Below are 13502 nucleotides of genomic sequence, written 5' to 3'. Positions count from 1 at the left end.
ATAAATTTGTGACTGTGGTTTCCTGCCAGCTTCCCCATTGATTTACTTGTGGGAAGCTTGCAGGAAATGTTGGAAATAACAATTGTGTGAAAACAGGACACTGCATGAGCTTTAACTTCAATAACCCATAATACGTACCATTCATTCGGCACTGTCAGAACTTCACACAATCACTAAATGAAAGGTCCAAACCTGAGAATAACCTGTGGGATAACAATGTAATTTGTGGGACAACTATATGACATTCAAATACCAACACTGATTCCTCCCTCAGTGGATCCATTTTCAAATATGCTAATCTTTTTTTTTATTGAAAAGTTTTAAAATACAGTTTTCCTTTAAAAAACCCCCCTTCCCCCTCCCTATACCCCCCCTACCTCCCCCCAACCTCCCTCCCTCCCCCCCTCCCTCCACCCCCCCTCCCCCCCCCGACTTCCCAGAGCTAAATACAAGGTATATATATATAAAAAGGCAATCATAAACAACCATATACTAACAACTATAAGTTCTAAAATCCATCACTCTCTAGCTTATATAGGATAAAACACACCTTAACAATATTAAATATATATAAAAAACTAGAATAAAAAAAAAGAGAAACGAAAGAAGACTTATTCGAATGCTACATAAAACTTCTTAACCCTATACTTGTTCTGGATAAACTCAATCCATTTTCTCCATTCCATAATATAATGTTCTTGCGAATGATCTTTCAAATAGGCCGAAATCTTCGCCATCTCTGCCAGGTCGGAAACCTTTAAAGTCCACTCGTCTATGGTCGGCAACTCCTCTTTCTTCCAATATTGGCCTATCAAAAGTCTTGCCGCCGTAATTAAGTTCAACATCAGCTTGGTGTCCACAACTGTAGCGTCTGCAATTATTCCCAGCAAAAAAAGTTGCGGACAAAACTTTATCCTCTGTTTAAAAATCTTCTGCATATTCCACCAGATTTTTATCCAAAAAGCCTTAACCTTCTTACATGTCCACCATATGTGAAAATATGTTGCATCCTCCTCACCACACCTCCAACATTTAGGCTGATAATTCGGATACATACTTGCAAGCTTTTTAGGATCTAGATGCCATCTATAAAACATTTTGTAAAAGTTCTCTCTTAGATTTTGAGCTTGAGTAAATTTTACGTTTCTCACCCAAATCTTTTCCCACGTGTCCATTGTAATAACTTCCTGGATGTTTTGGGCCCATTTAATCATACAATCCTTAACAAGCTCGGTTTCCGAGTCAATCTCTATCAATGCAAGATATATCCGTTTAATATGTGCTGGTCCCTGATTTCTAATCTGCTTTGTCAAATTTTCATCAGTCATTGTAAATCCATTTTTCTCATTAAGGAATCTCACATTAACCATCATATGAAGCAAAATGAACATAGTATTCCTTGGGAATTGAGGTCACAGTTTGACACAGTTGTGAAATGTGATTTCTCATGACCACGTCATATAAATAACATTGGGGACAAGTTACTTCCCCCTGTTGATAGGGCCCGCAACCTGGGTGTCCTCCTAGACTCGCAGCTCTCCCTGGAAGACCACATTGGAGCTGTGACCAAGGGGGCCTTCTCCCGGGTTCGACTAATTCGCCAACTACGGCCTTATCTGGACCTGGATTCCTTACGTACAGTCACCCATGCCCTTGTGACATCTCGCCTAGACTATTGTAACGCTCTCTACATGGGGCTGCCCTTGAGATCCACTCGGAAGCTTCAACTGGTGCAAAGTGCGGCGGCACGGACACTCTTGGGAGCCTCCCGATACTCCCATATCACACCTCTCCTCCGTGCGCTGCACTGGCTTCCGGCTGCCTTCCGTGTGAAGTTCAAGGTGCTAACGATGACTTACAAAGCCCTACATGGCATGGGTCCGGACTACCTTCGGGAGCACCTTCTGCCGATGTCAGCACCCCACCGTCCTGTGCGCTCCCACAGAGAGGGCCTCCTCAGGGTGCCACCGCTCAAGGAATGTCGGCTGGTGGCCCCCAGGGGGAGGGCATTCTCAGTGGGTGCGCCAGCCCTCTGGAACACCTTACCAACAGAAATCCGGATGGCCCCTGACCTCCGTACCTTCCGTCGCGACTTAAAAACTTTCCTGTTTCAGCAGGCTGGCCTGGCATGATAGCGTTAATTGGGGTCCCAGTTTGTGTTCATTAGTGTTTCTTATTATCTTTATTGTTCAATCTGTATACCTTCCTTCCTCTGTACACCGCCCCGAGTCCCTCGGGAGAAGGGCGGTTTATAAAAACTAATAAATAAATAAATAAATAAATAAATAAATTTGTGACTGTGGTTTCCTGCCAGCTTCCCCATTGATTTACTTGTGGGAAGCTTGCAGGAAATGTTGGAAATAACAATTGTGTGAAAACAGGACACTGCATGAGCTTTAACTTCAATGACCCATAATACGTACCATTCATTCAGCACTGTCAGAACTTCACACAATCACTAAATGAAAGGTCCAAACCTGAGAATAACCTGTGGGATAATAATGTAATTTGTGGGACAACTATATGACATTCAAATACCAACACTGATTCCTCCCTCAGTGGATCCATTTTCAAATATGCTAATCTTGATTGCATGAGGCTAGTTGCATTGAAAATTCTACCTGTTCAGTTAACTTATAATTCAGCAGGTAGATTTGGATAAGTAACTCAGTAAATGACCTGAGGTAGCACACAGCTGCACAACATACCTAATTAAGCTCATTACTGACATTACTCATTTTCTGGCTCTTCAGAATACACTGAAACATACCATAGTGAATCTGCTGGAGTGGGGAGCCCACCCTCAGTCACAGAACCTCCCTGGAGAAATGTGGAGTAGTTCATCTCTATCAGCTGGGAGTGGGGAAACCAGGCATCTGTGGCATCACCTGCCAGGGGGACTTTCAGCCAAGGAAGCTCTTATAAAAAAGGCAGGTATAAATCTGACAAAGGCAAATAAAGGCCTTTAGTTAATTTATTATCAGGCTGAGGCTTTTGCCTGCTGCTGAGGTATTTTTATAAGCTTGGTCTCCTTGAAAGCAAGCTGACAAGAGGAAAAAATGGGCTCTTATGTTTGTGGTGTTTTACTTTCAATGGAGAATGTTAATACCACTTCCTTACCTTGGGTTCTTTCATGAGGGGAATGGCAACACATTAATAAAGGGAATTAATGGTGCAGCATCCATGTTTGCGTCTCACTGTGAAATGCAACTGTGATGGTCCTGATCCTGCATCTCTGACCAGAGACCAAAGTGGGAGCAACACCAGAGCCAAGGAAAGCTCCCTCTTGTTGGATTTCTGGCAGAAGGAAGCAAGATGGCTTCCCTCCTGTGCAATAAGAAGCCAGAGGATATAAGGACCCCTGGCTTCTTCCCCAAGGAAAAGAGGCCAGGTTGTATGAGGGAGGCCTTTCCAGCCAGAGGGTTTCTCTCCTCCTCCATCTTGCCCATGCTGCCTCTCAGAGGGCTAAGGAAATGGGAGCAGCTCCTCAGCTGGAGACATTGCTGAGGGGAAGAAGAAAGGGCTCCGAGCCCCCTGGGGAACGGCAGGTGATATGTAGCTTCCCTGCTCTCTGGGGGCCTCACTAGTCACCCAAGTGACACCAAGGGAAAGAAAGGCCAACAGGTGACCTCTTGGCCTGCTCTGCCCCTCACAAAAGGGAGCAAGGAAAAAGGGATGGATAAAAAAAACATTTGGCCATAAAAATCAATTGTAGGGGAATGAAATAAAAGGCATCTGTTGTGTACTGGGTTCTTTGTAGGATGCAGGATGCAGGAGCCAGCAACCGTTACTCAACTCCCTGATTAAGCAATCTCAAACAGCCTGCAAAGACACATTGTGCAGTTCAAATAAGACAGGCCCAATACATTACATCTGGAATGAGAGATCTATTTGTTCCCAGGTTAATTTTTCCCTGAAACCAATGTTTTCCCAGCATTCCCAGAGGTGATCCAGGAGATGTGAAGTAGCAGGCCCTGGACAGTGACCCCTAACACCCACATGGGTTAGGAGTCTGTGGTCATGCACCATCCTAACAAACTATCTCCCTCAAAGATTAAAAAACAAACAAACAAACATTGGTGCAGATGCTGGAGAGTTGGAAAAGTGAATCAACTTTTCTTCAACTTGTCACCCAAAAACAACTCCAAGGTGGCTAACTCTCCATTATACATGGGATGCGGCCTCCTCCATGGAATTTGGGCTCCTGGATTTGGGTTGTGGTACAGTCTAAGGTGGGTGTTTGAGTATTTGTGCATACAGCTGTCTGCTCCTCCTACTCCACAAACACATTTGTAAGATTGGAGTGTTTGGTATAGCAGAAGAATGAGTAAGCTGGATAGGCATGGATGAGAACGGAAAGCTTTCAGTTGAGGGACACAAAATACACACCTGCCTGGTGCGTCTCTACTTTTCTCAAGATAATACTATTGCTAAACAAGTTTGTCTTTGAAGATATTTGACTCCCTTTGATTATAAATATAGAGAAGCTTGGAATTCTTATTATTGGTTTTTGAATATAATTTCCTGGATTACAATTTTACTTATTTTACTTACTTTTACTATATTTTACTTATTCCCACCACCTCCTTCTATCATTTTTTAGTTCCATTTTTTGTCTTTTACTTTTTCCTTTTACTCTTTCATGTGCCTTCATTTTTTTCCTCATTTTTTTATGCTTTTTGGGGTAACCTTTTTCTTTTGCCCTACTATTTTTCTAGATACCTCCTATATTGCTCCTTTTACTTTTGCCTGCTCTCTCTCTCTCTCTCTCTCTCTCTCTCTCTCTCTTTTTTTTTTTTTTGCTCCCCTCCATTTTTGAGGGGGCTCTTTATTTTTGTGGATCCCCATATTTCTTACTATTTTTACTACTTCAATGGTTCTCCTCTCCTAACCATTAGGAGCCTATTGGATTACAAAATTTGGCCATTTGGCAGAAACACTGTCAGAATCCATTTATATCACATTTCATAATTGTATAGGTAGAACAACGTGCTATTTCTGGGGATTCTGCCATCTCTCCGAGGGGGGGGAGAGGATGGTTACTAAAGCGATTTTCAAACAACAGGGGATGTTTTAACTGGGGGAGGGGGGGGACAGACAGGTCTGGATTGTATCTTCATTTACAACTGAAAAGGAAAGCAATAACCATAAAACCAAGGAGAGTTCCCTTTCCCATGGAAGGACCTGACACCTAGCAACTGATGAGAGCCTGACCAAATGGCTGAGGGGAGGGGCTGAAATGGGAATGTTTTATATAGGGTTGAAATGTAACTTTGTTAGATTCCGTCTTGTATTCCCACAATCGATTCCATCCTAGTAAACATTTTCCTTTTTGGACTAAACTTGCATCCAAGAGTTCTTATTTCCTAAGATGTGGATTGAGGTGGGTCCTGACAGTAGACAAATATGAGCACCTCTAACTTATCCAAACTTGGGGAAAAAGGCTCTTCTGCCCCTGCTTCAACCTCTGCAAGCCCAGTCTATCAGAAACCAATTACTACAATGTTACAACAGGAGAAGACCAATACCCAACAGAAGGACACACAAGCAATTCTACAAGCAATCTATGATGCTAACGCTGCCCAGTCTGCTACAGCAACTAAAAATCATGAAGAGTTGAAAAGTGACTTAGACAAAATGAACCAAAAAATAATAATATAGACTCCCAACTGGAAAACTTCAAAAAGATGATTGCAGAAAATGAACATAGAATCCAAAAATGGAACATAAGTCAACGGAGGTTGACCAGAAACTGGAAGACCTGAAAGATGAAAACCTGATACAAATAAATGGAGAACTGAAATATTCTTTGGTGATCATAGAAATGGAGCGGGCATCATACTTTTTAAGATTCCAAAACATACAAAAAGACAAGGAAGAAGATAACTTAAAATTGATAACAGAGTTGCTGGCAGACGTATTAAGATGGGGGAAGTCACAAATTGAAGGGGAGATCGATCAGGTTTTGTTTTTTTTATTGAAAAGTTTTACAATACATTTTATTTTTAACAAAACAAAACAAAACCCCTCCCAACCCCCTCCCCTCTTCCCAATGCTCCCCAACACCTCCATCCCTCCCCCTACCCCCTCCCCGACTTCCCAGAGCTAAATACAAGGTATAACAGTAAAAACAATCATAATCTACCATATGCAAACAACAATAACTATTAAATCTGTTGCACTTTAACTCTTATAAAATAACTACAAGCAATATAAATATCACATCGATACTTATTCAAATGCTAAGTGAAACTTTTTAGTCCCATATTTATTCTGGATGTAATCAATCCATTTTTTCCACTCCACAATATATCTCTGTTGCGAATGGTCTTTCAAGTACGCTGAGATCTTTGCCATTACCGCCAGGTTGGAAACTTTTAAAGTCCATTCTTCTATAGTCGGCAGTTCTTCCTTCTTCCAATATTGCCCTACTAAAAGTCTTGCTGCCGTAATTAAATTCAACATCAACTTAGTGTCCACAACAGTAGTGTCCGTAATAATGCCCAGTAAAAACAATTGCGGACAAAACTTTATCCTTTTCTTAAATATCTTTTGCATATTCCACCAAATTTTAATCCAAAATGCTTTAACCTTTTTACAGGTCCACCATATATGAAAATACGTTGCATCTTCACCACCACACCTCCAACATTTAGGCTGGCAGTTCGGATACATACTTGCTAGTTTTTAAGGATCTAAATGCCACCTATAAAACATTTTATAAAAGTTCTCTCTTAAATTTTGAGCTTGCGTAAATTTTACATTTCTCACCCAAATCTTTTCCCAAGTATCCATTGTAATGACTTCTTGAAAATTCTGAGCCCACTTTATCATACAGTCTTTAACAAGTTCTGTCTCTGAATCAATTTCTATCAGTGCAAGATATATCCGTTTGATATGTGCATGACCTTGATCTCTAATTTGCTTTACCAAATTTTCATCAGTCATTGAAAAACCAATTTTCTGATCATCTTTCCACCTGGCCTGTAATTGCCCATACTGAAACCAAGTTTGAACAATCTTTCCTTCTCGTAAGATATTATACGGCTTCAAATACCATACATTCCTTTCCAAACTTAAAATTTCCTTATATGTAGTCACATCATGTTTAAACCCAACACTTATATTTTCTATTGCATGTTTCGGTATTGCCCATAAAGGTATCTTATAATTTAGCTTATGTCTATACTTTTTCCAAACTCGCAACAGAGCATGTCTTAAAATATGCACCTTGAACGCATTATCCACCTTATCATACAATAGGTATGCATGCCAACCAAATAGCAAATCATGACCTTCAAGATTTAATAATCTCACTTGTGTTAAATTAATCCAATCACTTATTGCTGACAAAGCAGCAGCTTCATAGTATAGTTTAAGATTAGGCATTTTAAGACCACCTCTCTCACGTGTGTCCTGCATAATCTTAAATTTAACTCGTGGCCTTTCCCTGCCCAGACAAATTTATTAATACCCTTTTGCTATTCCTCCAAGTTTGAATCCTTTTTAAGAATAGGTATCATTTGAAATAAAAATAGAAATTTCGGCAAAACATTCATTTTCACTGCTGCAATTCTTCCCAATAAAGACAATTGTAGTTTTTTCCAGCTATCCAATTCTTTTTGAACTTTTCCCCATAGCTTTTCATAATTATTTTTATATAGCTTTGCATTTGAGGGTGACAAATATACCCCCAAACATTTCACCCTTTTGACAATTTCAAATCCCGTTAGCCCTTCTAAAGCAGCCTTTTGTGATACTGTCATATTCTTAGACAACATTTTAGTTTTTTGTATGTTAACCTTGAATCCAGAAACTTTCCCATATTGCATTATTATCTCCATCAATTCTACAACAGAATTTTCTGGCTGGGTCACCGTAACAACCAGATGGTCTGCAAACTCCCTCAGTCTATAATCCTGATCTCTTATTTGAATTCCCCTAATTTTTTTCCTAATCCCGTATTTTAATCAGTAATATCTCCAATGTTAAAACAAATAGTAAAGGTGACAACGAGCACCCCTGCCTTGTGCCCTTTTCAATGTTACATACTTCGGTCAGACTATTACTTACTATTATACGGGCTGTTTGCTTTTGATATAGTGCCCTAATTGGTTGTAAGAATTTATCCCCAAAATTCATTTTATCTAATACTTTCAACAAAAATTGCCAATCCAATTGATCAAAGGCTTTTTCAGCATCCAAAAAGATCAACGCTGCAGGGATCTGATTGTTTCTTTCCAGAAATTCCAACAAATCAACTATATGCCTCACGTTGTTCTTCATTTGTCTACCACTTATAAACCCAGTTTGGTCACCATGAATTACTTGTTGCAGTACCCTCATTAATCTGTTAGCTAAAACCTTAGCAAATATCTTGTAGTCCGTATTCAAAAGTGATATTGGTCTACAATTTTTTGCTTGAGTGACATCCTGATCTTCCTTCAGAATCAAAGAAATAAAAGCAGTTTTCCAAGACGGAGGCACCCCTCCTCCCATTTGAATTGTCTGAAACAATTCCCTTAATGGCTTTACCATCTCTAACTGTAAATTTTTATAATACACAGCAGTCAGCCCATCCATCCCTGGCGCCTTGCCCACTTTCAATTGTTTAATTGCTGAAAAAAATTCTTCCTCAGTTATCAATTGATTCATATCTTCCTTTTGTTCTTGTGTAAGAGCAGGAATATTAACATTCATCAAATATACATCAATATCTGCCTCGCTAATCTTATCTCTAGCATATAACTTAGAGTAAAAATCAACAAAAGTTTTCTTAATAAGACTCTGCTGATACACTACCTTACCCTTATATTCTATTCTATCTATATTAGAAGCCCTTTGCTTTTTCCTTAACAAATAAGCTAACCATCTACCTGGTTTATTAGCATTGCAAAAAGTATTATGTCTAGCATACCGTAGGTTAGTTGCCACTTGATCAGCCATCAATTTGTCAAATTGTCCCCTTAATAAATTAATTGCCTCTTTAATCTTCACATCCAATGGATTCAAAATTAAAGCCTTTTCTTTTTCCCTGATTTCATCCTCTAATTCCTTCCTCCTAAGTTCCAGATTACATCTATATTTGTTATTCAAATATATTAACACACCTCTCGTATAAGCTTTACTAGCATCCCAGACCATTTCAATAGAAGTACCCTTATGCATATTAATTTCAAAAAAATCCCTCATCTGTTTTTTACATTCTTCCACATTTTCCTGATTTCTAAACAGGTTCTCATTTAGATGCCAGGAGCGCCTATCTCTATTATCCTTGTCTATCTCTAGCCAGACTGGACTATGATCAGACATAGTTCTTGGACAAATCTTGATCTTCTTAATCCTGGAAAAGAAATCATTGGTAATTAGTATAAAGTCAATCCTAGAAAAAGATTGATGTCTATCAGAAAAAAAGTATAGTCCTTTTCTTGCAGATTTCTTTCTCTCCAAATATCTCGCAGTTCCAAATCATCCTTCATTTCAAAAAAAAAGGATTTAGGCAGTTTAGCATGACTTGGAACACTTTTGAAAGAACCTCTCTTGTCCATTTGTACATCCAAAACACCGTTCCAGTCTCCCATAAAAATAAAAGATTTATAATCCCACTGAATAATCTTGCTGTGTAGTAAACTATAAAAGTCTGCTTGTTGTTGATTAGGAGCATATAATCCAACCAGAAGTGTTTTCTTGCCTTCTATTAACAGTTCAATTATAACATATCTTCCTTGTTTATCTGCTTCAATTAGCTCCGCTGTCAAAGTATTCTTAACATAAACAACCACTCTATTTTTCTTCTCCGTTGCAGAGGCAATAAATTGTGTGCCCAGTCTTGAATTTAATAAGTACTTTTGATCCATAACTCTAATATGTGTTTCTTGTAAACAAATAACATCATTCTTAAATTGTTTTAAATATTGAAAAACTTTCCTTCTCTTCTGCGGTGAATTTAAACCATTAACATTGCAAGTTAGAAACTTTGTCGCCATCCTTCGTGACCCAAAGCTTTTGGAGCGCTTCTTCCAGGATCACCTGCACTTTCTTAGGTCGCGCCCCTCCCACAGCTTCACTATAGGTAAGTTTTGGAGATCCCATGACTTTCTGCTGGTCTTGTTCTTGCTCTCATCTCATTCGTCTCGAAGCAGCACACGTCATCCTCTGGTCTCTGGCCTCTTCCAATGATACTGAAATTTGATCCACTCCTGTAGCTTTCTCATCTATCTGCGTTGTTCCTTCAGCACCTTGTAAGTTCTCACTGGTTGTTGAGGCTCTCCCTCACCATTCTTCTTTGTAGATTCCAAAAGTGGTATGGGGGTTGCTTTTAAAACATTACTGTAAAAATCACGTGCCTGCAACACTGTAGTAAGACGATGTCTCGTACCTTCATGCATCACCACCATACCCACTGGTATCTCCCATCTGAACTTGATATCACGTCGCCTTAATTCTTGTGCCAAAAAAAGCAAATTCCTTCCTTCTCCTTAGGATTCTTGGAGGGATCTCTTTTAAAACCAAGACTTCTTGCTCAGCAATTGCAAGTTTAGTATTGTAAGAGGCTAGAATGACCTCATTTCTAATTGCTCTCTTTGTAAAATAAACCACCACATCTCTGGGTAATTTCCTTTGTCTTGCAATCCACGAATTAACACGGAAAATTTTATCTATTTCTTCCATAATTACATCTGCTGGTCGCCCCAGCACCCCTTCCAGAGCCTCAGAAACTATTTTCTTCAAATTTTCTTTAGGATCCTCTTTTAAGCCTCTGATTCTCACAGCAAACTCCATCTCATGATACTGTACCAAGGTCAAATCACTATCAATTTTCTCCACCACAGTTTCAGTCTCTGTCATTTTTGCATCTAATCTGATATTATTTTGGCTGAGATCTTCCACTCTTTCGTCCAAACGCTCAATACATATAGCCATGCCTTGAAATGCAAGTAAGATGTCTGCCCTTATTTCTGTTAACTTCTCATCCAGCTTTTCATCCATAATCTCAGCTAATTGTTGCGATTGCTTTTCCATAGCCTCTTGCATCACATTCTGCAAGTCTTTAACTGTAAGAGTTGGTGCAGGTGCAGGTGCAGGTGTAGGGGGAGGGGGCAATAAAGCTTGTAACGAAGACTGCTTCACCGGAGAAGCCCCCACGCTTCTAAAAACTTTAGAAGATTTAGCTGCCATTTTCACCCACTATTGCGTGCTACGCACTTTCACTTTCAAACTCCGCAAAGTCCATTGAGTTAAAGATCATAAATTCACTTTCACCTGGATCTCCTGTATCGATCTGCCTGCATCCAAGTTCTCAAAAAGTTCTCTCTTGCTGGCAGGGATGGTTGCAGACACCCTGTTCTGCTCCAAAAACCCTGGAGCAGAGGCTCCCCGCAGTCTGGAGCAAACCCAGGCTTTGGGGGGCTCGATCCTTCAGCCGCCAAAACTTTTAGTTCTGGCGGCCCCGGAGAGCTCTACCCCTACCTGGGCGCACACCCACTCCTCTTCTCCCGAGGAGGGGGCTTCCGAGCCACCAAAACAGCTGATCGGCACTGTTTTGGGCGGCTCTACGGAGCCGCGGGGCTGACAGCCTGAGAATGGCTGCCTCCAGCGACGCCTTGCCACCCGGAAGTCCAATCAGGTGTTTTGTATTAACTCCAAGTATGCTAGAAGAAACAAGGTGCCCAGAGAAGTGCATGTTAGATTTTTTAAAAGAGCTACAAGAGACGAGATCCTGAGAAAAGTAAGAGATGAACCACTGAAATATAAAGGAAAAGAAATTGTGGTTCTTAAGCAAATCCCTAGAAGGATAAGAGAGGCTTGAAGAGACTACCAATTTCTAACTAAGAAACTTGTTGAAAAAGGAGTGAACTTTAGATGGTTGATTCCGGAAGGGATCTTAATCTACTGGGATACAAAAAGATACAGACTGGATACACCACTTAAAGCACTGGAGTTCTTTGATAGCCACAGAGCCTTTCTGGAGAGAGATGATTCGGAATCCAAAAAAGTTGAAGTGCAAGTGGAAGGTGAGACTGACCAAAGAGAAAGAGAAGTGACTAAAGAAACTAAAACTACATACTCTTATTCAGAAGAGGGCGCAAGACCAAGAGATCAGAGACAGATAAGATCAACTAGAAGATTAAGACCTAGATATAATTGAAAAAGATGGAGGAAATTGGGATTTTATCAATAAACACCTACAGCTTAAACTCCCCCTCAAAAAGGAGGAAAATTTTTACACGCTTACAAAAATTAAAAATGGACATAATTTGTCTTCAAGAAACCCATATTAAGAGGCAACATATCAAAATTTTAGAACAACCAAAAATCGGCAAACTCTACTTTGCATCGTCATCTCAAAAGAAAAGAGGAGTAGCCTTTTATATTAAAGAAAAGATGATGCCTAAACAAGTTTATGCAGATGATGAGGGGAGAATTCTAATGGTTGAAATCATGATGGACCAAAAGCAGATATTAATGATTGGAATATATGCACCTAATGATAAACAAGAACAATTTTATCTTGAACTATATAAGAAAATATTAGACTTAAACTACCAAAACTTTTGTATAATGGGAGACTTTAATGCAATTGTGGATGGAACTTTGGACTATAAAAGTGCTAAACAAGGACGGAAAGGAGGAAACTTACTACCTAAAGCGTTTTCAAAAATGATAGAAGAATTCAGTATTCTAGATATATGGTGAGAGAAAAACGCAGAGAAACTACAATATACATTTTACTCAAATAGACACAAATCATGGTCAAGAATTGACATGATATGGATTTTGTTGGACTTGAAACTGATGATTCAAGAGGCGAAAATTGAAACCAATGGCTGGGCAGACCACAATCCAATAAAAATGATCTGGAAAGGAATTAAGAAGAAACCTAGATGGTCTCTAAATAAATTGATATTGAAGGACAAAGAATTCCTAAAACTAGCACTAAAGGACCCTGGAATTCCTTGAACCCCATGAGCAAGGTAGCCTTTCCCCTGAGTTTAATGGGTGTCTGCTGAAAATCCGACAATTGTACATTTGTGGGCTTTAAGGGAACCCTTCACTTGCTCCGACCGGAAATGCCTTTAAATGTCTCATATTTATTTATTTATTTATTTATTTTTGGGACTTATATGCCGCCCCATCTCCCGAAGGACTCAGGGCGGCTAACAACAATAAAAACAACAAAAGTTAAAAGAGATTAAATAAACAGCCCCCAAATAAATTAACTAAACAATTTAAAAATTAAAACATTTTTAAAAACCCGTCATCAATCCAGGTCAGCCTGATGAAAAAGGAAAGTTTTGAGGTCGCGGAGAAAGGAGCGGAGATCCGGGGCCATCCGGAGCTCAAGGGGGAGTTGGTTCCACAGGGCTGGCACTCCCACAGAGAAGGCCCTCCCCCTGGGGGTCGCCAGCCGACATTGTCTAGCTGATGGCACCCTGAGGAGGCCCTCTCTGTGTGAGCGCACTGGGCGATGGGAAGTCATCCCCGGCAGCAGACGGTCCTGC

At 40.0% G+C, this 13502-nt stretch overlaps 1 long non-coding RNA gene across 1 annotated transcript in view; it reads right to left on the bottom strand.

Annotated features, from left to right (window-relative positions):
• Positions 1-13502, bottom strand: part of LOC310641216 — a 145552-nt gene that overhangs the window by 126100 nt on the left and 5950 nt on the right. The window contains exon 2 of the long non-coding RNA XR_014492691.1: positions 5415-5467. This is a non-coding gene — a long non-coding RNA (uncharacterized lncRNA). The remainder of the gene's footprint in view (positions 1-5414; positions 5468-13502) is intronic.

The sequence above is a fragment of the Vipera ursinii genome, assembly GCF_947247035.1.
Source record: "Vipera ursinii genome assembly, chromosome: 5".
In the NCBI taxonomy this organism is placed as follows: domain Eukaryota; kingdom Metazoa; phylum Chordata; class Lepidosauria; order Squamata; family Viperidae; genus Vipera; species Vipera ursinii.
This window is presented reverse-complemented; position numbering and strand designations above follow the sequence as displayed.